The 27739-nt window shown below is 36.7% G+C and overlaps 1 protein-coding gene across 1 annotated transcript in view; it reads right to left on the bottom strand.

Moving 5' to 3' along the window:
- Nucleotides 1-27739, bottom strand: part of LOC139951334 (roundabout homolog 2-like) — a 286406-nt gene that overhangs the window by 89230 nt on the left and 169437 nt on the right. The gene's annotated exons all lie outside the window — the stretch shown is intronic.

The raw sequence follows: 27739 nt of genomic DNA, 5'->3' as shown, positions 1-27739 counted from the left end.
CATCAAATCTTATTATTAGAACACACACAGATGTGCTTAGTAAGCCCCGCTATAGAGAAAATTTGCCCAGTACTCTGTCGCCAAACTCCAATCCTATTTAACACAGCTCGGTAAGCCCATCCATTCAATACATTGTTTATCCAGTGTGTGCAATATTATTGGCTTTATTGGTAAAGCTGTCAAACACGCCAAGTTGTACTGCCTTTTAAATCAAATGTTACTTCATGGTCACTGGTTTATTTGTTTGCCTTCAATAGCAATCATAAAAAAAACTGGAATGTTCCCACACATCGTGCACAATAAATTGTTATGAAGCCATCAAAAATCAATTTCCTTTTTTTACATCAAATTTGTCATACGTTGACACTGGTAGAGCAATGCACTTTAGCCAAAACCTTGTAAAGTCACTGATCAAATAAAGGCAGGTTAATCAAATCATACAGCAAAGACTTCAAAAATGAATGCGTTTATATTTGAAGCATGTGACGATTCTTGACAAGTTGTACAGTAGGTGTGTGTACATTATGTCTCCACTTTATTTTTTTGCAAACCCCTCAGTGTATTTTTCCCTCAATAGTCTCCTCCAGGAAACTGGAAAAGATCAAAGCTAAGCTAGAGGGGGGTTTTCATTGGAGTTGATGGGTGTGTTGTTGATGAACATTTCTTGATGTAAAGTAGAGAGGATGTTTCCTGCTGTTTACGGAGGAGGGTTCCATGTTACACTCAAGGTAAATGACATCACTGCTCTAAGTCCCAAAGGTCATTCATACCACACCTGGGGCCCAATTTCATAGAGCTGCTAAGCACAAACATTTGCTTAGCATGAACTTTCTTCCTTGATTAAAACAGGATTATCAACCGAATTTCCATTTGTTGCATATTGTTCGTGACTGTTCAGCTGTTGTTTGCCTATCCTGAAAATCACTCGGAAATTTGGTTGGTAATCCTGTTTTTATCGAGGCAAAAATGTCATGCTAAGCAAATTTATGTGCTTAGCACCTTTATGAAATTGGGCCCAGCCAGGCACAAAAAGTAGCTAAGCATAACAATATTATGCTTACCAGAATAAGGTTACCAGCTTAACCACCATGTCACATGAACAATTTGTGACTGGTATCCCGCTCTTTTCTTCTAGTTAAGCAAGGTAAATGACATCACTGCTCACAGTCAAAAAGGTCATTCATACCACACCAGCAGCCGATTTCACAAAACGCTAGGATTAATCCTAACTCGAGTTAGGACGAGTTACCCGTCCTAACTTAGGATGGGTTCAATTCGTCCTATGTATATGGATACGGAACTGAACCCGTCCTAAGTCCTAAGATTAATCCTAAGTTAGGAATAGTTTGGTGAAATCGACAGCAGGCACAAAAAGTAGCTAAGCATTAGCAACAAAACCTTTTCATTTGTTCTCACATGAACAAAATGTGACTGGTATCCTGCTCTTTTCTGCTTACATAGAAGACAGTTGTTAAGCAAGGTAAATCACATCACTTATAAGTCACAAAGGTCATTCAAACCACACCAGGCTCAGAAAGTAGCTAAGCATAACAAGTATGCTTACCAGAATAAAGTTACCAGCTTAACCACCATGTCACATGAACAATATTTGACTGGTATCCTGCTCTTTTCTGCTCATTGGACAATATTGTAAAATTAATATTTTCTGCTTCAGCAGCTCATGAAATTGGGCCCTGATGGAAAAACATATTTTATCAAACCAATCTCTCAAACTCTGAGCACAGAATCGTCTTTACAGAGACTTTCCTCAGAAAGTCAATTCAATGCCCCAACAATGGTCATTAGAGGCCAGTCACCGGTTCCCTCACAACCACAAGAAAGTCACATTTTCTCTGGGTCACAGATTTCAAAAAGTTTTTTTTTTTTATTCCCCCGATTAGTCAGATTCTAATTGAGAAATGATGTTTATTCATGAAATCCTGCCCTTAGGCTTGTTGGTTAGGGCTCCCCAAAACAGAACCTTTGCTTTGTTCTCCAAATTTGTTTGCGCCGAAAAACAACTATGTCTTTCTATAGTCTTTCGGTAGATTTATGGTGGTAATAAACCTATTAAAATTGTAAATATATTAAAGGAATTGGACACTATTGGTAATTACTCAAAGTAATTGTTAGCATAAAAACTTACTTGGTAACGAGCAATGGAGATCTGTTGGTGGTATAAAATATTTAAGAGAAACGGTTCCCTCTGAAGTAACATAGTTTTTGAGAAAGAGGTCATTTCTCATTCAAATAATAAAAGACTGGATATTTCTCCAGAAGACGATCAGAGCATACTGATCAAAACATTGAGTTGAAACCAACGGTTCTTTTCAGAACCACCCCAACTCATTAGAGATAAAAGTCCTTACATGGTGTTACCGCAAACCTTTCTATATGAGGATAATAACACAGGTGCCAAGGAGTCTTGCATCAGAGGTTTCCCAAAATTTGAAAATGAAGAAGTTTAATAACAGTGACTCCTCCCTCATTGAATTAGCACTGAGTATCACAGAGCCTATTTAATTATATACACTGAAAATTTCACTACAACTCCCAAATGAAACAACTTTTCTCTTTTTCTGGAAAGCAATGTACAAATAATCACAACTTAATTAAAAAAATACTATATTCCAGTCTATTGTCGAAATATCTTTCAGTTGGCTGAATAATTTACCTCTCTTCGAAATATACAATTCAATTGTACTTTTCAGAGGATTAGGTTTTTTGTTATGAATAAATGAATTTAGGATTTACAAGCACACATGTACTTTTGTATTGACTACAATGGCTGTCATAGAAACCCATAGCATGGCTTATTAATGGAGAACTGTCTGGCTGTCTCGTGCACAACCAAGACAAGAAAACTGGCAGGATTTTCTTGGATATAATAATATTGGTAAATAGTAGTCTTGGCAAAACCTGGGCTCCATTTCACAAATAGCTAAGTTTCATCTTAATGATATGTATCGTTCTTACATTCTTGCTTGGCAATTAAAATTGTTCAGCAAAGTGCAAGGTCACAATAAAAATCACAATCAATATTGACAAAGTTCTGATCTTAAAGGCACTGGACACTATTGGTAATTACTCAAAATAAATGTTAGCATAAAAACTTACTTGGTAACGACCAAAAGAAAGCTGTTGATACTAAAAAACATTGTGAGATACAGCTCCCTCTGAAGTAACAGAGTGTTTGAGAAAGAAGAAATTTTTCACTGAAATATTTGATTTGAATTCGCGACCTCAGCTGAGGTCTAGAATTCAAGGCATCTGAAAGCACACAACTTGTGCGACAAGGGTGTTTTTCTTCCATTATCCTCTCGCAACTTCAACAAACAATTGAGTTGGAATTTTCACAGGTTTGTTATTTTATGCATATGTTGAGATACTCCAACTGAGAAGCTTTGACAACTACCAAAGGTGTCTAGTCAGTGCCTTCAACAAAGATTAGAACCAGTAACAATAATTAGCATTACATGATTTTCTGGCAAGTGATATATTTTCAAATGTGTGTACTTTTAATATAGCGTCCAGAACTACAAAGTGATAGTTTCTCCTTTTTGTAATGTTGCTTCATTCATGGAAGAAAGGACATCTCTTTCTACTTAATTTCAAAACTAAAACCTTTTATTTACATAAATAACAACTTTTTAGATTGGGATTTTTTTAATACCGCAGTTTTCACTTGATCCACGTTCAGGAGTAAAGCAACGCTGTATCATCTTTAATCATAAGAGACTGTGAATATTGATTCCCATACCCAACGTCATACGCAAAAGCCCAATGTCAATGCAGTTTAACTAGACCCTCAAGTTATTTTCACAAATTGACAAATAAACCCGGTTTCTATTTTGGGATGAATAAAATGAGGAGCCACTGGCTTTCAAGCCAGTAAATATAATGTTGAAACTAAATGACTGTCAACATCATACTCCCCCCCCCCTTCCCTCTGTCCTCGATGTATAGACATAAATACAGGTACTCAAAATATTTTAATACCATCATTAATACCATCATATTGTGCCACACACATCGTTGGAATATTTGTTTCGATGAAACTTATTTGTTTTTTGTCCAGAATATCTTCTAAGAGGATCAACTTTAACCACAAAAACTAAACCCAGAAAGAACAAAAAAGTGGTTATCTTCACATAAATTACAGGACACCCTTCCCTTTAATATTTTTCTTTTTTTAAAGGCACTGGACACTATTGGTAATTGTCAAAGACCAGTATTCTTGGTGTATCTCAACATAACATGCACAAAATAACAAACATGTGAAAATTTGAACTCAATTGGTCGTCAAAGTTGCGAGATAAAATAATGGAAGAAAAAACACCCTTGTCACACGAAGTTGCGTGCTTTCAGATGCTTGATTTCGGGACCTCAAAATCTAATTCTGAGGGTTAAAAATCAAATACGTAGAAAATAATTTATTTCTCGAAAACTACGTCACTACCTCCATGTTCAGAGGGAGCCTTTCTCACAATGTTTTATACTATCAACAGCTCTCCATATTGCTTGTTACCAAGTAAGTTTTTATGCTAACAAATATTTTAAGAATAGTGTACAGTGCCTTTAATTATGTGTTTTTTTAACCACATCCTTTTAAAGGCCCTTGTAATTACCAAGTTGATTTGAATGAAAACAGATGGCCCAACATGGCAAGTACTAAATGAACAAAGCTTTGAATGTGACTACCTCACGCTTCTTCAATGAACAGGAAATTATTTCTTTACAATGAGAGCGTTTAGTCTGTTGGAATGTTATCCTATCCAGGTGTCTTCGTAATGTAAACACATGTACAGGATGAGACTACTCTCTAAAAGGCAGTGGACACTTTTGGTAATTACTCAAAACATTTATTATCATAAAACCTTCCTTGATTACGAGTAATGGGGAGAGGTTGATAGTATAAAACATTGTGAGAAACAGCTCCCTCTGAAGTGACGTAGTTTTCGAGAAAGAAGTAATCTTCCATGAATTTGATTTTGAGACCTCAAGATTAGAATCTGAAGTCTCGAAATCAAGCATCTGAAAGCACACAACTTTGTGTGACAAGGATGTTTTTTTTCTTTCATAGTTATCTCGCAACTCCGACGACCAATCGAGCTCAATTTTTCACAGGTTTGTCATTTAATGCATATGTTGAGAAACACCAAATGAGAAGACTGGTCTTTGACAATTACCGATAGTGTCCAGAGTCTTTAATGTAAAAGAGTGAATAAACCTCTCGTTTTGTCCAACACCACTCTTGCAAAGAGCCATATGGCGGACAATTCTTTTCAGAGTGACTGAATTAAATACTTTCAACTCTATTTAGGGTGAGGTTCGTTCCCATATCGTTTATAGAGGATAACACAGATGACTTTTGCTCTCAAAGAAACTGGAGCTGTGAATTGAGAGAGTTGCTGTATTGAGAGAACAATTTTCGGTCCAAATGTCACACAACATAGTGCACAGTCTAATCTGGTACCCTGCATTGCAATGTGGTTTGGACCGAAGATGGCTTCTTATCTGAACCACAGAATTTGTGTGTGTATGGGGGGGGGGGGGGGGTGGGGGGGGGGGGCAAGAATCATGTGGTCTTGGTTGTTTATCCAATAAACAACCAAATAGCTGCGATAGCTGTAAACAACTATAGGAAGGGAACAGTCACTTGGAACACAAAGTGAAAACCAAAACTTATTATGAATAAGCAATGAATTGCAGATATATAAAATAGTATTTTACTTACAAGAACCAAGAATGCAATGTCTGTCTTTGGGTACTATAGACATCCTTTGTGCATGCTTGAGGCATGCTTGAGGTAACCATAAAATTATGCAGAAAAAACCTCTATTGTGATGTGACTTTGTGATTAAGATTTTGAACTTTCAATATGCTCAAAAAACATCTATTTTTGTCAAAAGACATTGGCAATGTCTTGAAGCAGACAATACAGAAGTTTTTATTCAAGAATTTTAAAATTATTGCGGTTTAAAATAACAGTGTGGTTCCTGTCGTCATAGAGTATGTCCTTACTCTAGTGTGTCATCATAGATGAAGTCTTTATGCCGCCGGAAGGGAAATGTTATTAATGTTTTTACAGTGTTCTTGTCAACTTAATGATAAGTCTACATCTAAAGACAGTTTTATGACTATGTCCTAAAATCTGAAAGCTTGACCATTTCAGTTGCTAAGGGTGTTACCTCATCGCTCTTTCATTTAAAGGGAAGGTTCACGTTTGGTAATTACTCAAAACAAATATAGCGAGCATTAGAGAGCTGATGATAGTAAAAACATTGTGAGAAACAGCTCCCTCTGAAGTAACGTAGTTTTTGAGAAAGAGGTTATTTCTCACTAAAATATTAAAAGAATTCTACCTAGAAGACTTTTATTCCTATCTGAAAGTATACAAATTCGTCCAACAAGGGTGTTTTTTCATTCATCATTTTCTCGCAACTTCGATGACCAATTGAGCCCACATTTTCACAGGCTTGTTATTTTATGGTACAGTGCCTTTAAAGGATTTGGGTACCTTTGTAGGCAGATAACTTTTGTCTCAGTGCGATTTTTTTTATATTTTAGCATGTAAAACATATTTTCATGACATTTACACATTTCTAAAAAACTACAGCACCTCAGCAAGTAATATTTAAAGGGAAGCCTTCTATTATTACTATCTTTAAACTGTGTAAGTTAAATGTAAATCTGTGGACATTGTATTTTTTGTGACAAAAAGTACCACGATCCTTTAAAAAATAAATAGAGTAAAGGCCCCCTTGGAACTTCCATACCGTTCAGCCTAGGAATAGATTGGAACTCAATGTGCTGAATTGCACATGGTAAGCCTCGTAACAATACCTTATCAATGTCTGAACCATTCCTTTTCAAAAAAAAGCGGATACAATATATTTTAATGATACTCCTAGAAAGTGCTGTCTGCGAAGATAATACAAATTTAAAATAATACCAAAAACCAAAAATTTAAAAAACCCTAATAATCCATGATTATCATCAATCCAGATGAATTTATTTGCTTGAATAATTGATCAAGTCAATTTCAATACATGATAAAGTATAAATGATTACCAGGAAAAAAATATTAAATCTGTGTTGTAACTAAAAGCTTAATATGGGCATAAAGCTGGTATTAAAAAAGACTATTCCATTCTATTGTGGTGCCAAAAGCTTATATCCCTTTTGTAAACGTCCAATGAAAATGAGCATGTTCTTAACTAACATCTATAATTCTATCAAATCATGTTGAACTATGATGTTTTATGAAACCCCAAGAGCTTAAATGACACTTTTCAAACATGTTATGATCATTCCTTTATACAGTGATAGCTAAACTTCCTTCAAATGGTCCTTCAACTTGGGCCCCCCTCCTGGCTCTGTCCGCCTGTTTAAAGCCCTATCTGAAAGCACACATTTTCAAAATCATTTACAGAGCCTAATCCTGAGACCAAGCCCACGCCATCATTTCAAAAAAGGTCATAGAAGTGTGTTTATTTCAAACCCTCATCTTTCCTCCTCCTGGATCATCCTCAAGTTATCCTGACACGGCAACGCCATACCATTGATTGCCAAAATATAAAATATGCAAGTGCAAATAATAATTTTCTTACACACTTATCTGTCTGGAGGCAAGTGCTTCTAGTCTGAACTCTTGAGCCTGATTGAGTGCAATAGGTGAAGTATGCCCTAAATGAAAACACTCGCAGAGTGCAACTCAATTCAAGCAATGCAACAAATTGTTTGAAATGAACTTCTTGCCTGGCTAGCGTCAAGCTGGATCTCGTGGCGCTTATTTCCATTGGGTTTGGTTACATTTCAACAGACTACAAGATTCGACGACCATTCAAACAAAACACTGCGAAGAATTATCTGTGCATAGCACTGGTTTTAAAGGCACTGGCCACGTTTGGTAATTGTCAAAGAGCCAGTGTTCTCACTTGGTGTATCCCAACATATGCATACAATATTAAATCTGTGAACAGGATGACTCAATTGGTCATCGACATTGGGCCTGAAGTATTTTAATATTTTAGTGAGAATTACCTCTTTCTCAAAATGTACATGGCTTCGGGGGAGTTTACAACAATGTTTTATGCTATCAACAGCACTCCAATCGTTGTTACCCCAAAAAAAATTATGCTAACTTTTTCATAAGTTACCAATAGTGTCCAGCGCCTCTCCCGTTGTTTGTTGCTATAGTTTGGTCATATCCAAATTGTTTTTCCTGTAGCCATGGATATATTTTTATTGGTACTGACAGCCAAATGCTCTTAAGTAGACCTTAAGCACTGACGTCACTCTGTGACCATCTTGTGTCTGAAAGGACAATGAAACAACTGAAATGCACTTTCGGAACACAAAAGAAAGAAAGAAAGTTCACAGATTTACTAATAGCTTAAAGGGTTTACAGAAGGTAATGGTAAAAGATTTCTCTTGAAATATTATTCCATGAAATGCTTTACTTTTGAGAAAACATTAAAACAATAGCGAGAATTACAGATTTATTTTAAACACATGTCATGACACAGCGAAATGTACGGAAACAAGGGTGGGTTTTCATGTTATTTTCTCCCGACTCCGATGACCGATTGAGCCTAAATTTTCACAGGTTTGTTATTTTATATATAAGTTGTGATACACGAAGTGTGGGCCTTTGAACAATACTGATTACCAAAAGTGTCCAATGGCTTCAAGCACTGACGTCATTCTGTGACCATCTTGTGACTGAAAGGACAATGAAACAATTGAAATGCACGACACAATGCACAATGAACACTATTCTATCCTGTGACATCATAAGGTCTATTTTGTGCAAGGTCCTGGCGAGGTTTCCTCTTGGAAAGTACTCAACATCACAAGAAATCTATTAAAATAGAATTCTTGACACGTTAACCCCTATTCATTTTGTTTGTTTGTTGAGCCGTATATACTGCATTGAGTAGACACAAAATAACATCTCAGCTAGCTAGCACAAAGGACCCATTCAGAATAGTCAATGATAAAAAATTTCATAAAACAACTTCTGAAGAACAAAGTAATGCCTAAAATATTCAGATATTCAAAGGTCAAGGGTCTTCAAAATCATTTGTTTTTAAAGGCCGCAGTGCCCCTGCCCCGGTTTAAAAGAACAACTTTGTATTTTAGTTAGGAATTATGACAATCTTGCTGCCTTGGCCAGCTTGGATTTTGTATTTTTCGTTTTGTTATAATAAAATATTAGATATCTTATGTATTTTTAAAACTGAATATTGATTTTCAGGTAATTCTTTTGATCCGCCTACCCTAAATTTCAAGAGAGAAAAAAAAAGCGATTTGTTTTTAACATTGACTTTTCTGATGGTCAGTAATACGACATTGGTCTACACTCTCCGTGTTTTAAAATCTTAGCTTACAAGCGTCATTCTACATGTGTTCATCACATTTGAAGCTTTAATAGGGATGTAGATTTTGACTTAAAACATCCTCACAGCTCAATCAAGAAGTGAATTGTTTGAGATGAACTTCTCGGTATTAATTCTTCTAAAGGGTCAGTTAAAAAGACAGGTTACATCTTGATGTAGACTAGTGATAATCAATCCTGCCAAGTACTTGACAATTACAGGATGCTATTTCTCCACGATGTCTCAAATTCACATAATTCAGATTCCGTTGTGTACACATTTAGCCCAGCGGTGCATTGATGTATGCGCTGTGAGTAATGATTGATGCTGCCACACTCCTACTCCTATATAATAGTATTCAGATGAGCCACAACTAAATTCAACACCATCGTTCAGGCAGACTCTGTGGATGTCTTTCATGTATATTTTCTCAAAAGAAATACATCATAGAAGTTTCCAGTAGTTTGGTTATTTCTAATTCACTTTTTGATAAGTTGTAACATCAATTTTTTTCAGGGTGTGGTGGACCAGTGAGAGTTTAAATACCCCCCCCCCCCAACAATGGGGGAAAAAATTGTCGGATGAGGAAAAAGGAAAGAAAACAACTGACAAGTGCTTGGAAGTAAATCAGAAAAATTTGGAATATCTCTAAAAATGAAAACATGAAAACAAACTTTCGCGTAAAATATGCAAATATTTTTGTTTCAAGTGATCCGAGTATGTAATAAAAGTAACCTTCACATTCATTAGTAAGTCTTTGTATGATTTGACTATGTACTGTGGGAACATGACTACCTCATCCATTCCTTCCTCTTAGCTCTAGGTAGTTCCGTAGCCTGGAGGCAGGCAAGACTATTGCTCCACTTCATTAATAAGACTGCAGAAACCTTGGTTCATACAACCTTTTCATTAAAGCCATTAAGTCAAATATGTCCAGTCTGACAGCTCATTCAGACCAATGTTCTAAAGCTAAACTACTAAGACCAACTAAACAGACAATACTAAGCTTTCAGTACTTTTCTTAAAGAAAAGCTTCAGCGTGTTAACAAAGTGCGTTCCCGGATCCCTTACATAATAAAAGCAAAACAACATACTGCATTGCTAAGCAGGATTTTTCAACTAAAAAAGCAAAACTAAGTGTTTCTGTCTAGTAATCTGTTTCCGCTGAGACAACTCAGTCTCCGTTTTGGGAATTGGTGTAAACAGCACTTAGCCGAAGCTACCTCCGTGGATGGTACAGGATGCGCCTTTTGATTTCTCCATGAATAGTCTGGTGCCTGTCAAAGTCTTGGATCTGCCAATGCAAATCGTAACCTTGTGCAGAAAGGTTATTTCAGGTCAGTTATACAATGCCATAGCTTCAGCCTTATCAGCTGGGAGTAGTTATCCCCTGCTAGACCCTCCACTAAGCTTACAAAGTCAGTCTCAATATCAAAACATGGCACAACAAGTGGTGTGTGAGAACACCACAAATGCTAATCATTATATGACCCCAATTAAGAGCGCAAGTCAACGGAGAGGCTGTTTCCCAGTAACATTTCTTTTATTTCATGGCCACAATACAAATTGACTGTGATTTGCCAAACAGCAAGTGTGAAACCATGGTGTTCAGGAAACACTGGCGAGCAATGTGGCGCTGTTAAACACTGCACAAAGCTTGTGGTGCGAGAACGTGGTTCACAGAGAGCAGTTAGAAGGTGCAAATCATGCTGGGTCTGTGATGGCACAAGAGAATTCCCTTGGTGAGGCCTTGACACCCACTGGGTAGACAAATATCAAACTAAATCAGGAATAATCACAACTGATTGGTAGATGACCAAATAAGTGAAACAACAACACATGTACCCAGGATGTAAATAAACGAGGAAAATTTGCCAGTTGTGAAAACCAATCATTGTAAACATTCCAGATACAATTTCGGTTCAGGGAACAAGTGTTTCAGTCAGTTCTTTCTCCTTACTTTATCCCGCAAGATTTATCATTAATTTGCCCGGGACATTGACCAGTACTCTCACTTGGTTTATCCCAACTTATGCATGAAATAACAAACCTGTGAAAATTTTGGCTCTATTGGTCGTCGAAGTTGCAAGAGAATAATGAAAGGAAAACACCCTTGCTTTTAGATGCATAATAAAAGGCTTCAGGCCTCGTATTATTTGAGTGAGAAATTACCTCTTTCTCAAATTTATGTTACTGTATTTAGAGTGAGCCATTTCTCGTAATGTTTTTTACTATCAAAAGCTCTTTATTGCTCATTACCAATAACATAATTTTTTATGCTAACAATTATTTTGAGTAATTACCATCGTGTCTAGTGCCTTTAAACTTCAGCCAATTAACATTGTTTTTATTCCCATTCAACCTTACAACCAAACCGATTAAAGGGAAACTAGTCTATTCATAATGAAAAGAGAGAACTTGAGAAACGTGTCAAATAAAACCTGAATAGGACTACCTTTTACATAAGACAAATGCTGGAGTTTGTTTTGGTGAAAAGACAAAAGATGTAACCCAAAGATTTCCCAACTAAAAGATGGCAGTACATTCCTGAGTAAAATTGAAGCCTATACCATAAGTTTACCACAATGACGTCAACAACCCCATCATTTCAAGTGAAGCTGAAAAATTAAGTTTACTATGATACAAAGGGGCAGTTAGTTATTTCTAGACAACTTTCTTGGGAAATTAATATCCTATAATATAATATAGTTCCCAAGTTGTGAAGGATATATATTTCATCTTCAAGAAAATTTCGAGATTTGAACAAAAAAAAACATCCATCATTTCAGTATCTCTTGCAAGTGCCATTGAGAAAAGTACGATGTAGAAATGTACACATTTGTTAGAAATTGTTTTGAGTGGACAACACTGCAGGCTGTGAATATAACAGCTTGTCCAATTATGCATAAGTGCCTATCATAATACACAAGAGGTTCTTCCTTATTGTTAAGCCATTACAATAGCCTTTGTCCTCAAATTGTCTACGAGATTCAATGCATCCTGTTCAAACATGACAATAATAAAATCACTTGGAAGTCTTCTCTGCGCTGAGCTGCGCATGGTACATGTGGAATGGTCTTGTGGTCTTAACAATGAAAACACAAGGCTGTACATTGAATAATCTAATAAATTCTCATGGCTTGTTCACGTATCTTCATGTTCATTTGTGCTTAAAGCCATTGGACCCTTTCGGTAAACAGTATTGTCCAAGTCCCACACTTCGTGTATCACAACTAATATATAAAATAACAAACCTGTGAGAATTTAGGTTCAATCAGTCATCGGAGTCGGGAGAAAATAACGGGAAAACCCATTCTTGTTTCCGCGCGTTTCGCCGTGTCATGACATGTGTTTAAAATAAATCCGTAATTCTCGCTAACGAGAATTTATATTTTTTTAATGTTTTCTCAAAAAGTAAAGCATTTCATGGAACAACATTTCAAGAGAAGTCTTTCACCAGTACCTTCTGTAAACCCTGTAAATTATTTGTAAATCTGTGAACTTTTTTTTTTTTTTCTGTACCGAAAGGGTATAATGGCTTTAAAGGCACTGGATACTATTGGTAAGTGCTCAAAATAATTGTTAGCATAAAAACGTTCTTGTGAGGGATCAATGGAGAGATGTTGTTAGTTTCAAACATTTTGAGAAACGTCTCCCTCTGAGCATGGAGGTAGAAATACCTCCATGCTCTGAAGTAACATAGTTTTCAAGAAAGAACTTGTTTCTCACTAAAATATTTAAATTTGATTTTGAGACTTCAAAATTTGATTTTGAGGTCTCGATTTTAAGCATCTACAAGCACACAACTTGGGCGAAAAGGGTATTTTTTCTTTCATTGTCATCTCGCAACTTCTTTGACCAATTGATTTCAAATTTTCACAGGTTTGTCATTTTATGCATATGTTGAGATACACCAAGTGAGAAGACTGGTCTATGACCATTACCGAAGGTGTCCAGTGTCTTTGGGTGCGTTCGATAACCTTCTCCGGGTCGACCCTGCACTGCTCACTCGGGTGAGCCCCTGGCAAGAGCTAATTGAAGGATCACACTCACCCTCTCGTGGTGACAGCATGCACCTCAGGTCACCCCCAAGTGACCCACTCTACAAGCAGGGCACTGGGGGCTGACCCGGGTGAGCCCCGTCAAAGCTATTCGAACGTACCAGGGCAGACCGGGGTTGACCCAGGGAAGCTAAACGAACGCACCCCATTAAGGTATACAGACTGATATCATCTGAGATACATAAAAGCACCACATACCAAGGCCTAATGGCTACATTACCAGTTGTTTACTGGCTTTGGTATTTTGGGATCCCTTGGAGTTTCTTTTTCTTCCAGGGAATCACATCAGATCCATAATTGAATCTCGACATGGGGAGTTTGTTATCATTACAACAAAAGCCATTTCACTGCTTGTGGGCTTAGTCAATGGCCATAAAGGTAACAATGAGCCTTTATTTCCCACTTCAATAAACATCAAATGGTGCCCAACTGGCCCTATTACTTCTGACATTTGGCTTATTGATCCACAGCTATACACCATTTTACCCCCAAAGAGTTTCACAAAGCAACAACTGCAGGACATGGACCTTGTTGTACCAATATCATTAAAAATAGCAAACGTTCTTCCATCATGAAAGCAGGCAAGACGTATTTCAGTCCCCCAGCATGATCAAGTATTTTTTCAATTTGGACTGAAAAAGTTCACATGAATAATGACCAGCAGGACAGAACCAATGTTTTTAAAAGTCGTGAATTAGTATCACACATTTTCTTGAAAGCGAAAAATTCTGCTCATTTCTCACACAGAAAACAAAACTTTAGAAAAAAATAATCTTGAGATCATAAAGATCTCATTTTGTGTGTTATCATCCTATGATGTGTACTCTTTCTCTAAAAATGTCTTCATTCCCTATTGCTTTACAACATCACACAACCAAGTACAAAGAAACTGTCAAATCATCACCAAACATTACCATCCTGATTACCATTCAACTCTCAAGCCCAATTTATACACCTGGTTGGAGAGGAGCAACGTATGGTATCCTGCCCAAGACACTCGCCACATGAAGAGGCATGACTGGGATTCCATTCCACCCACCGTTGTGCTGGTTCAACACATCACAAAACAAGTCTGATGTATATACCCAGGATGATGCAAGCTCTCTTCTCAAATTGAATTATAGTCATAGTTTATCGGTTTCATGTTTATAATTGTTGTATGATCTATCGTTGATATTTGCCTCGTACTACATAAAGCACGATCATGTGGGTAACATTGAAAGTCAGACAATCAGGACAGAGCCAAAATGTCAGCTTTTAAATATTATAATATATACCCAAAACACAGATCTTGTCAGTTGGACATTCATCACGTGTCGTCCATTATTTTACCATGTATTACTGTCACGACAATCAAATATTTACAATAGATTCCAATATGGATAATTAATGGACGCTTCACAGCTTCATTAAAAAATTAATAATTCCCAACTGGTTTTGAGGCAAGGTCGCAGAGTACAGCGTTAGTGTATACATGGAGTAGTCAAAGGCTGTTTAGAAGGGTTCCTAGAAGTTTGTGAATGTGTTATTAAAGAGATTTCATGTCTATTTTGTACAAGTTGTTTTGGTTTTCTTAAATAGAAACCTTTTTGTTAATTGAACAAAAATATTGCAACTCCGTACAGGAGGCAATCATACCATGTGTAGAGTGTTCAGTCTTTTTAACTATGGTATGGAGGAAAGAAATAGTTACTCCTGTAAATACGACACTAACTGTTCTTGCTTACAGAAATAACGCACCCTAGTTCAATGTTAGCTTTCAATCAGAGAATGACAAAGGTAAGAGATGTAGTACACGTGAGACAGACGAAAAAAATATGGTTGACCAAGGGATCTGACCAATGATAACCTTCTCAGGTGGGCTCTGTCCATAAATGGGCACACCATTATCCGTTAATTATCAGCCCATTCGAGTACAGGTCATGGTACTTTGTTTTCCTAATAGACCTTCATCATGGTGCAGCCATCTTGAATTTCTCCAATAGGAGACTTTCTGGGACGATAGGTGGCAGCAGACTTACCGGGTAAAGCCATTGTTCTCAGAATTACGTAAACATGTGGAATTTTACCTGGTGAGTCTGCTGCCACCTAGCATTGGAAAGTCTCCCATTGATATCAATGTAACCAAACCGAGGCTGGAAGAACAAAATAGTCTGGTGCGATCCTATTTGAAAAATGATTATTAGCATACATTATTGTTATTTGGACACGAGGAACATGACCAAGATGGAGGCATCATGACATTTAAAGGTTTATAAAACTGCAGTATTGGGGTCCCAAGCAGCCCTGTTGTACTTTCAAGTATACCATTCTGGAAGACAGCTCTTCTATATCAGCTTTATACCCATCTAAATGTCATTGGCTGAGAACAGTTCAACATTTCTTATAGTCCTCCTGTTTGGTGTAGGATTAAGTTGCTAAACGGGTCTGTCCTGGGACCAAGCCACTAGTTCCAGGCTGAAAATAACTATCTTGTAGTCCATTAATGACTGGCGGATCTTCCCGGTAAGGACTCGTAAACATCCTTCATATCAAAGGAATGGCTAGACCGTCGGGATGCACTTAATGTGCAGGATTCTCATACAATACAATGTAAAATCTACCCCTGTATAAGTATGGACAATCGGAAACAGATAGATTGTATGGAAGTAAAGACAGGCAGAATGGCAAATGATAATTAGCATAAAGTAGCAACTTGGAGTGTCTCATTTTCGCTCCCATTTTCCAGTCCAAATATAAATATAATACTGATCAGAAAGCTCTCGTTGTGATAGTAGCCATAGCAATATTCTTTCATGACAAAAGAGTGAAATCAATGTGGAATATTCCAATCAAGCAAATGCTTATCTTTATCAGGAGTTCTGTCAAAACAAAATAACAAGGATATATTCTGAATCTAGAAGTGTTTCGGCAAAGGGCCAATCAGGGAATAACTGTTTACCTACCCATCTTAGAGAACTTATTTTGCACAGTCGGTAGATATTATATATACAGGTCATATAGGCCCTGTGCCGTTTGTATAACGTTAGCTAAAGATTTTTAAAATACTATTTAAACGGCAGCAATGTAACTCAAATTAATGTTTAGCACAAAAACTTACTTTGGTAACAAGCAAGGGTATAATCAAACATTGTGAGAAACGGCTCCCCATTTTATGCATATGTTGAGATACACCAAGTGAGAAGACCGGTCTTTAAAAATTACCAATGGTGTCTGGTGCCTTTAAATTAACAAAGCAAAGACATAAAGGCTGAGTGACAAAGTTTTTTATACCCTAAATTGATGAAATTTATGTATGGACATACTGTTTATTAGCAATTACTACGAAATCCACAAGCAACCTTGCTACAGGCAGGGCGTATAGTTAAAAACCAGTGTAGCCTAAACTGTACACCATCAGTATCTTTCCATTATACACATTTCTTACCAAGACTCACTGCACAAACATATTATATGTTGACCGAGTCCCATTTTCATAAAAGAACTGTTTTCTCATCTTCAAGAAAGAAAATCTCTTTGTTTCCATGGTAACAAATACTTCATAAGTACCGGTTGGGGTTTTTAATAAGCATATGTTGTCATGGCAACACCATGTACAAAATGATTTTCGGCATCTTTTCAGATAAGCTTACTCAATTAAATGAATTACCGGGAGAAGCAAACTTAATCAGACTGGTTTATTTCAGTCTTATGGGGCACTGGTTGACCTCAGTGGCTTATAGCATTTCCTTACCTTTATTTTCAGCTCTGCAGTCCTTAAACCTAGACAGATTCAGTTACAACAGCCTCTAAATTGCTTTGCCCACGTAAAACAAAACAACCTCAAAACATCTTTATATATTAGTGTGCTGATTACACTGTTTGGTTTTTCACAAATCAAACAATAGTTTATACACAATTTAGAAATTTCCTAAAAAATAGTGTTATTCCAAGATTAAGAAGGAGTCTGAGAAGTCTGAGTTTGCAAACACAGCATTTGTACAAGCAAATTTATTGTCAACCAAGCAATGTTTGCCAATATGGAAAGTGCAAATTGCCTTCTTAAAGTAAGCAGCACCTTAAGTTTATAACTTAATTTGGCAATATTAGCTTATTTTAAAAAGGCAAAGCACTATCAGGACTGTATGTTTTGTTTTTTGAACTAGGGCAAGGACACTAAGCCATTTTCTCCTTTGTAAAGGGCATCTTATGAGGAAATTGTAAGTTTCTATTGGAGTATTTCAAGTGCACCAAGGCACATGACCAGGGCCCAATTTCATAGAGCTGCTAAGCACAACAATTTGCTTAGCATGAAAGTTCTTCCTTGATAAAAACAGGATTACCAGCCAAATTGCCATGTGTTGCATAATGTTTGTTACTGGTAGTCAGCTGTTGTTTGCTTATCCTGAAAACCACGAGGAAATTTGGTTGGTGATCCTATTTTTATCAAGGCAAAAATTTCATGCTAAGCAAATTGCTGTGCTTAGCAGCTCTATGAAATTGGGCCCATGCAGGGGGCATGGTGAAGTATCAGGCCTGTCCATCCTCAAGCAGTTAAGACAGACCTTTATCCATCTTGACCATGTTCCTTGTATCGAATAACAATAATGAATGCTAATAATCATTTTGCGCTAAGAGGAACCAGACTATTTTGTTGTTCCAGCCTCGGTTTGGTTACATTGATATCAATGGGGAAAATTCAAGATGGCTGCACCGTGATAACGGTCTATTGCTCAATTCCATGGGCTTAAATTCACTCATATAGAAACCAATCTTACAATGTTCTTTTTACCTCAGCACTACTGGATTCACAATGAGTACTGAGGGATTAGTTAGAGCATAGAGACAGCAGTGTATAACCAGACTTTTTTTTTTTTGGGGGGGGGGGGTAAATCAAACCATTTAGTTGTGTTGTGATAAGTCTATCATTAGTAGTTTGCAGCAATGAGATTTGAGGCATTGCATGGTGATTGGCTCAACTTGACATCAGCCGTGACACTGCATTCCCCTTAAGAAAAAACAGGCAACAAATTGAGTTGGCAAAGTATTAAAAAAAAAAGTGAAATTCGGCAAAGATTACTTCCAAGGTCCTTGTTTGATCATACTGTTGATTTTTCATTACATGGCGATATTGAATATTTACTGGGGAGATATGGAAGTATATGATTGATTGTGTAGGCACCATGCCAATAACAATTGAACCTTGAACATAACTTTCAATAGTGCATTGTTGTTATTATGCACATACAATAATGCTTTTACAGAGCCCTACCCTACAACACAATGCAGATATTGACATTTACATCAGTCCAGTCTATAACGTGTCTTACGGAGTAAAAGAACAATGAACCAATTCACTTTCCTGTTCTTAGAAAAGACCCAACATTATTGAAAGAAAGGATGCATTAATCTGCTAGAGGTCCATGCAAGCAGTTAATTGTTGTGGCTGGGGACGATAGGCACTATTGTGCATGATGAATGTAAGACCCTTATATGGTACCCAAGAACTTTAGTCTTCTTCTTTAAAGCACTGGCCACCTAATTGTCAAAGACCAGTATTCTCACTTGGTGTATCTCAATATATGTATAAAATAATAAACCTGTGAAAATTTGGGCTCAATTGGTCACCCAAGCTGCAAGAGAATAATGAAAGAAAAAACACCCTTGTTGCACAAGTTAGTGGCGCTTACAGATGCCTAAAAAGGCTTCAGACCTGAAGTATTTAAATAATTGAGTGAGAAGTTACCTCTTTTACAAAATTATGTTACTTAAGGAAAAGCTTTTTCTCACAATGTTTTAAACTATCAACAGCTCTCCATTGCTTGCTACCTGAAGTAAGCATTCATAACAAACTATTTTGAGTAACTACCAATAGTGTCCAGTGCATTCAATACGGATGTAGATTTTGACTGAAAACACCCTCACAATGTCAAATGCCTTAAAAAAATCCAAGCCGTATCTTTAATGCTGTCATGTATCTACTCAAGATTTTTGTGACAGTGTTTTGCGAGGCGTACATGTGCTTAACTTTGACGTATGCAACACTTGGTTCAAGACTAAACGGGTTTACACACAAATTCAAGACGCCATTAATATTGCAAAGCTATTATAAAATCTCACTATGGTATGATTGATGTCTACTGATTGGCTATTCAACCATTAAAGAAATGAATTAATAAATGTAATTGAGTGGACCAATAGTCACTAAAATATTGACATTACGTTCTGAAAGGAAGAAAGCCCATGCATTGTCATCACTATTAACCATATCGCCCCCATCACCTCAAATCCCCACCCCCCCCCCCAAAAAAAAAAAAAAAAAAAAAATTAAACGGAACATTACCCAAAATTGTTTAAATATGTATAATAATAATAATAATAATAATTGGCGAGTGGGAGTAACACAAACTGAGGGGAGGGGGGAAGGGTTAAAGATTAGCAAGCCCATGCAGTTGCATACATCCAATAGGTAAACAACTCAAAACCATTCTTAAATTAAAACTAGAAATTCTTCTTTGATTATATTTGATTACGGGAAGAATTAAATCTTAAAATTAAATTTGATGAGACACTAACAAACAGCACTTCCTTATCTACATCATGTACAATAACTAAAAATGTACCCAGCTTTGTTGAAACAATAGTATTTGATTATTTTCCCCACAGCCACAGCATGTATTCCTGAATGATCTCTAACATTAGTCAAAAAAGTTTGCTTTGAACAAAGCCCCCTGCTGCGTGTCTCCCACCGCACACTACCCCTAATAAATGCATCTCCTCGGCCGGTCAATCCACTTTTGTTGTCTTATTTTGCTTTGGTCTTTGCACTTGCAGCAAGGAAATCATGAACAGGGCTGAGACAACTACTTCAAACTACCATCTGTCTGATATTTCTGCCCATCTTAACGAAGCTCCCCGCTGAGAATTCTCGTAATGGAATATCATTCTCTCAGGATTTCTCTACATGTTAGGCCCCGAGGGAGTGTATCTTCACAAAAAGACGCCTTTGCTCAAACTCCTTTTGGAGATAATTTCATCCCGTGGAGCATGCATGATTGTGTTTTTGATTTGACAATGAAAAGACCAGGATGGCACTGGTTACCTTCGGGCAGTATATACCAATCCCAGCAGTTATAGGTGTACCACCACGGATCCTGTGGATCAACCACACAGAGACTTTTGGTGTCAAGTGTTATATGACTAATCATTCTAACAACATGTCCTCTCCTGATTCCAAATCTAAGCTTTCACATTGATTAACTACATGCTAAAAGGCAACTAACTGCTTGTCAAGAAGATAAAATTAACTAAATAAATCAATATCTCAAAGCAGTCTCGGGCGTTACCTTCTGGGGAAACTTCACAGGTGAAATCTACAAATGTAGCGGAGCTCAACTAAATATCTACATGAAGATTTCTCATCTTCAAGAGAAAGTAGTAACCTAAGTATGACACGCAGGACTCTTTAAGAATTAGAATTATGAAGCACTCAGTTTGTTTTTAAAAAGTAATGATTTTTGAAGCTCTTTAAAGCCATTGGACACTTTCGGTAAACAGTATTGTCCAAAGGCCCACACTTCCTGTATCACAACTTATATATAAAATAACAAACCTGTGAAACTTTAGGCTCAATCGGTCATCGGAGTCGGGAGAAAATAACAGGAAAACCCACCCTTGTTCGCCGTGTCAAACCCACCGCACGTTTCGCCGTGTCATGACATGTGTTTAAAATTAATCCGTAATTCTCGATATCGAGAATTGATAATTGTTTTAATGTTTTCTCAAAAAGTAAAGCATTTCATGGAATAATTTTTCAAGAGAAGTCTTTCACCATTACCTTCTGTAAACCCTGTAAGTTATTTGTAAATCTTTGCACTTTTTTTTTTCCTGTTCCGAAGAGCATCCAGTGGCATTAACGAGTCAAGAATAAAAACCTGCTTAAAAACAATTATCACAAAAAACTTTCCGATCAAAAACATTTTATTTTTTAGAACAAACTTATAGTGCAAGTTGAAGTTATTTTCTTTGTTTCAATTGTTGTGCAGGGTTTGGTTCATGTTAAATTAACTTAACTTTTGCTGACTTTTACCAGGTGTTAGACCGCCGATGTGTGTCATATCATTGGGTGAAGGAACCTGACTATGTTTGACATGAAATGGTCTTGTTGTCTGCCTCCTACTGTAGCTCCCCATGGTGCTGAGAAATGAACAACTGAGGACACTGACTTTAGGAGGTCATAGACCTGGGTCCAATCCATTCCACACCAATCCACATTGCTCATTAATAAATTACTCTTTTCTTTTGTTTAGACTTCTCTCACAGTATATTTTACACCACTGGCCATTATCTGGCAAAGGTGGCCAACAAACAATAAAGTGACACCTCATCAACCATCTGTTCAATCCATGAATCCTTCAAGAGCCAGTCTGAAATTCTGGACTCCACCCTCAAGAAAACCCCTTCCGAGGATAAAGATCAGAAATAAGGATCTTAAAGGGGAAGTCTGCCCCGGGGGCAAACTTATCTAATATTAATGCAATTGTCCATATCAGGTTTTTTCCGATGAATGTTTGATGCAGATACCATCAAGTTCATTGAAACTTACCCTAAACACCCAAAGCCACCCTGGGCAGTAACCACATAGTATCTATACAATCATTTTGAAGGATTTAACTGAACATAAAATACTTGGAATGTGACAAGAATTGTTTGCCATTTTAGAAGAAAACTATAAAACCCAGTATCAAACCATGAAGATTTGAGTTACCTGGATGGGTTAACCAAATTTTAAAATTTGTTTGTTTATCATAAGGCAAAAATACCAGTTGATCGTCCAGGTTTTTTCCAAAAAGAGGAGGATGAGGGCCTTTTAATTTTTTTTAAAGATGGCTGCCTAGCATTTTAATTCAAACTGGCCACCAATTCTTCAGTTTAAAGTCCCCACTACAGGTAAGTATGAGTGAAGTAGACATGTAACGTAATTTTTATCACATAAGATCATCATACGATTAGACAGTCCCTTTAATGTGATCTTTATCACTGACAGTGTACGACCACATGAGCAGATCCATCTATGCACGCTGCTCACCCTGATATAACACTTTATCTCAAATCATCCGAATCCAATGATTAACCATTCATTACTCTATTAAAATGACAGCAGAAAACAAAAGCCATGTCAACTCAGCACTCTACACTGGGATGAGAGAGGTTGGTTATTGTCCGAGAAGGCCTTCGTGGCCCACTGAGGCCTGCGAGGGACGCGTCATATAATACCTCATCATCTCAAATTAGTAGCAGGAACAGCGCACAATGCAATTATCTATACTGCTTAATATTTCAAATTTTGATAGGAAAATTAAAGTGATTTGGGGATGAAATGGGCATTCCGGACCAGTGCATGATGTTTTGATTGTCACCTTGAGGTGGGATTTATTAGCAGCATTGAGCTGGAACATTTATAATATATATAATATGTATGTTGGTTTGCCTGGACGCTTACAGGTGCACATCTTACTGATGAACACCAGATGGTCTTTGTTTAGACAGCTTCATATCCCATTAATAAACTCATTAAGATTCTTTGAACAATGTGAACAACATGAATAGGGTCAGAAAACATACCATAAACAGTAATAAGCCTGGATTCGAGCCTGTAACCTTAAAAAAAAGTGCGCATGAAAAAATATGTTTTTCTACACTTCATAAAAGTAATGTAATCTGTATTACAAATGTTCTTAGTTGTGAATGGTTTACCAGTGTCTTCATTTTAATTGTAAGTGGTTTACCTGTGAATGGTTTACTGTAATGTTTTCCCTATAGTGTGCAATATTTTCCCTATAAAGTTGCGAGTTGTTTACCAGTACTCTTCCTAGTTGTGACTGGTTTACCAAAGCTGTCTTTTTAGCCACTTTAAAAAACTGTCTTTCAACTGAAGTGTATTCGATATTTCTTCTTTTACCAATAACGCTTCTGTAAATAATACTTTGAATGTTTCCTGGGGTCGATTTCACAAAGAGTTAAGTTAAGACTAGTCCTAACATAAGGAGATATTAAAAAACTTAAGGCTAGTCCTATGAGTAACTCGTCCTAACTCGAGATAAGACCAGTCTAAACGCTTTGTGAAATCGACTCATGTTCCCTTTAAGTTTGCTGTTATAGATGACTATCTGGCAAACAAGTTACCTACTGACTTTGATACATGTATGTCCCTCATAGCCTCGTTGTGGCGCTAAATTTCTGATGATCTTGACATGGAGAAAGTCATGCAGAAATGCAGCTAGAGGGGACATGTGGACATTTTCTATCCATGTAAAGGCCATACAACGGCAAAGTCCCGAATCAAGCTCAATTCTTCACCTGCTTCATCTTATGGTAAGTATATTTATAACTCTTTCAGTACCCATTTTTTTTTTTTTTTCCTGCCATTTTGAAACAGATTTTTGAGAATTTTTGAAATTTTGAAACAAAACCAAAAAATAAGTCTTTCCAACCAAACCTTGCATCTTGCTGATTTGTGCTGCCTTGGTACATCTAAAAGTTTATAGTACTTCTTGAGTGAGAATCCCCTCTCATAATAGCATATTATTATGGGTTGTAGGTGGGTCTACATGTTTATGATTGATGACACTTTTTGAGTACATAAAATAGATCGCACATGTACGATAATGGCACTTACAGGATCTACATAAAATCAATCGTAAATCATTTGAGGTTGAGCAAAGAAAAAGATAAAATGTGTTTATGTCCCTTATACTGTATATTTGATGTAATTTTTATATAAATCTTTTTATCTTCTCCATTTTTGGAGGTTTGAGTGAAAAGTTAGTTTTAAATATTTTAAAGAAATTATTTAGTTCTTATCTCTTAACCCATCACAACAGACTTAAACAACATTTAAATTCAAAGCTTTGAACTTTCTTACAGTAATTCCTAGTGTCCAAGGTTAGTTTCATATCGAGTTCCATCTTCTACAAACCCCAGAGTTGGAAATCTTGTTCAAGGGAAAGCGTTTGACAAGGACCTCGTCATTGCCATTTTGTAATTGTGGCTTTTTACAAGCATGTTTCTTTGTGTGTCATACTTGCAGTTAGTTCTACAGACTCAACAGCTCATTCAACAGCAAATTAAAGCCATTGGACCCTTTCGGTACAGAAAAATAAAAAAAAGTTCACAGATTTACAAATAACTTACAGGGTTTACAGAAGGTAATGGTGAAAGACTTCTCTTGAAATATTAGTCCATGAAATGCTTTACTTTTTGAGAAAACGGTAAAACAATATAAATTCTCGTTAACGAGAATTACGGATTTGTTATAAACACATGTCATGACACGGTGAAACGCGCGAAAACAGGAGTAAGTTTTCCCGTTATTTTCTCCCGACTCCGATGTCCGATTGAGCCTAGATTTCCACAGGTTTGTTATTTGATATAGAAGTTGTGATACACGAAGTGTGGGCCTTGGACAATACTGTTTACCGAAAGGGTCCAATGGCTTTAAAATTCATCCTATGATCTGCCATCTTTTAAGAGGAATATCAATTCCTACCCTCAGCTTCACTGAGTTTCTGCATTTCTATGTTTTCTTCCTTGTAGCCCTTTATCTAGAGTGGCTTTTAGTCTTGTTTTGGGCGAACTTGCATAAATAAAAAATAAATAAAAAAATCTGAATGAAGTGATGAAGTCTATCCATACTTGTAGTCTCTCAGCTGAAAGCGTTTCAAAAATCCTTGTCAAAAACAATCTCATCTCAACCTATCCATGAATGAACAGTTTATTTAATTTCTTCCCCCAGCCTTACATTTCAAAAGACAGAACTTGCTTAGATATGAAGTTTTAATCATGGAGAAAACAAGTCTTTCAGAGAGAACTATTCAACCCAGAACATTTCTCCTTTTAGTAAACATCCTAGATATATCTGGAGTTCATCATGTACGGGTCCAAATTTCACATTGATATAAATTAATGAAACAGATTTAGACATGAAAGTGGTTTTCTGGATTTTTAGAGAGGTACGTTTACTTCAATCTCTACCGCAATGATGTCGCTGTCTGTTTTTACAAGAAATTGAAATAAAGAATCTATATGTTCAATGTAATCAAAAAAAAAGTACTTGTTCGGCAGAGGAAACAAAAAAAATCTTTAGAATATCATTATTTTCCAGCATAAATACCTTCAGCAAAAAATGCTACTTTTCTCTTTAAGAACAAAAAAACAATAACATTTTCAGTTCTTTTTTTGAAATATCTTCCCCAAAACTTTAGAGGCTGTGTGATTCACTTTTCCAACAAACCAATTAGGCCAATATATCCATTTGAATGAGCTTACAAGGCCCCAATTTCATGGCTCTGCTTACCATAAGCAAAGAATCTGCGCTTACAGAAGCAGAGATTTCTGTGCTTAGGCTGACCGTATATCACGGGTCAGTGGGGAATTTTGGCTTATGCACGTGCGTACTCCACGTTACTAGGCATTCTATGCTTACAAGGCTGGCGCAGAAATTTTACGCTTGCAGGTAAGCGGCGAATGGTGATCGTAAGCGGGGAATTCAGTGGTAAGCAGGGGCATAAAATTGGGCCCCGTATACACTCTGCCCAATTTCATAGAGCTGCTTAAGCAAATAAATTGCATGCTTTTTTTTAAATGTCATGACATATACATTGCTTGTGACTGGTATTTAGCTGTTGTTTACTTGGCATAACACATTAGTGGAGTCTTGGCCGGTAATCTGAATTTACTAAGCAATGATGTTTTTGCTTAAGCAAAATGTTGTGCTTAAGCAGCTCTATGAAATTGGGCCCAGATTAATGAAAGTTATATTACTTAACAGTTGTCACATTCAAAGCATCTATCATCAATACAGTTGTGAAGCCACCGCTCTTCACATACTTACAGTTAATGAACTATTACTGATTAAGGACAAATCATAATCCAGTCAACAATACTAAGTTGGACAGAATGACATTGATTTCAATTCCCATGTGTGCAGTGTGAACAGCATAAACCTTCAGCAGTTATTGCTCTTGTAATATAATGTGACAGCAAACATGTTTACCAGCCTTCGGTTGAAACCCATATAAGCCCTGGGGTTTGTGGCCCTGCCCACGATACTGGTCAGTTAAAGGCAGTGGACACTATTGGTAATTTCTCAAAATAATTATTAGCATAAAACCTTTCTTGGTGACGAGTAATTGAGAAAGGTTGATGATAAAAAATAGTGTGAGAAACGGCTCCCTCTGAAGTGCCGTAGTTTTCGAGAAAGAAGTAATTTTCCACGAATTTGATTTCGAGACCTCATATTTAGAACTTGAGGTCTCGAAATCAACCATCTAAACGCACACAACTTCGTGTGACAAGGGTTATTTTTCTTTCATTATTATCTCGCAAGTTAGATGACCGATTGAGCTCAAATTTTCACAGGTTTGTTATTTTATGCATATGTTGAGATACAGCCAGTAAGAAGACTGGTCTTTGACAATTACCAACAGTGTCCACTGCCTTTAATGGACAAACTCATGCATGTATAATTATTACATGAACAATATATACTCAGGTCAGCAAATGAACCAGCAATTCCAGGCTTCATCAGTTTCATGGCAATGCTATGGTATGTGAACAATCAGAACTTAGGCAGAAAATGCAATGCTGACCTATGCATATTTCACAGGTAAACAAGGAATTCAGCTCACCGTGTATGTAAAATATGCATTTCCTTCTTTGCAGTGGTATTGTTAAAGGGATACCAGTGATAGGTTGTGCAGAATTACTTGACGTGTGCAGTTTATTCACAGAAATAATAAACCATTATAAGTTCCATGATTGTAACCTGTTCAAGTAGCTTTTTTTTTTTTTTTTTTTTCCTTTTTTTTTTTTCAATTATCAGCACACGAATCGAAAGCAACAACATTTTACAGCAGCTCAAAAATCAGTTAACAAACAATAAATCCCTCAAGTTCCAAACCAGGTTCCAGATGGATGGCTGTCTGGTTAAAGGAACACGTGGTCTTTGAAAAGCGTTTGTAACCGTTTGTTATAAAATGCATATGGTATAGAAAGATGTTTTAAAAGTAGAATACAATGATCCACACAAATTCGCTACGAAATTGCGTGGTTTTCCTTTTACTTTGCGAACTAACATGGTTGACCGTGTTAGCCAAAGGTTAAATGAAAACCATGCAATTTTGAGTGATACGTGTGTGGATCATTATATTCTACTTTTAAAATATCTTTCTAATCATATGCATTCTATGACAAACGGTTACAAACGCTTTTCATAGACCAACTCGTCCGATCCAAGGCAACGTGTTCCTTTAAGTT

Source organism: Asterias amurensis, chromosome 19 (genome assembly GCF_032118995.1).
Source record: "Asterias amurensis chromosome 19, ASM3211899v1".
Classification (NCBI taxonomy): domain Eukaryota; kingdom Metazoa; phylum Echinodermata; class Asteroidea; order Forcipulatida; family Asteriidae; genus Asterias; species Asterias amurensis.
Note: the sequence above shows the minus strand (reverse complement) of the source record. Positions and strands in the feature narration are given on the sequence as shown.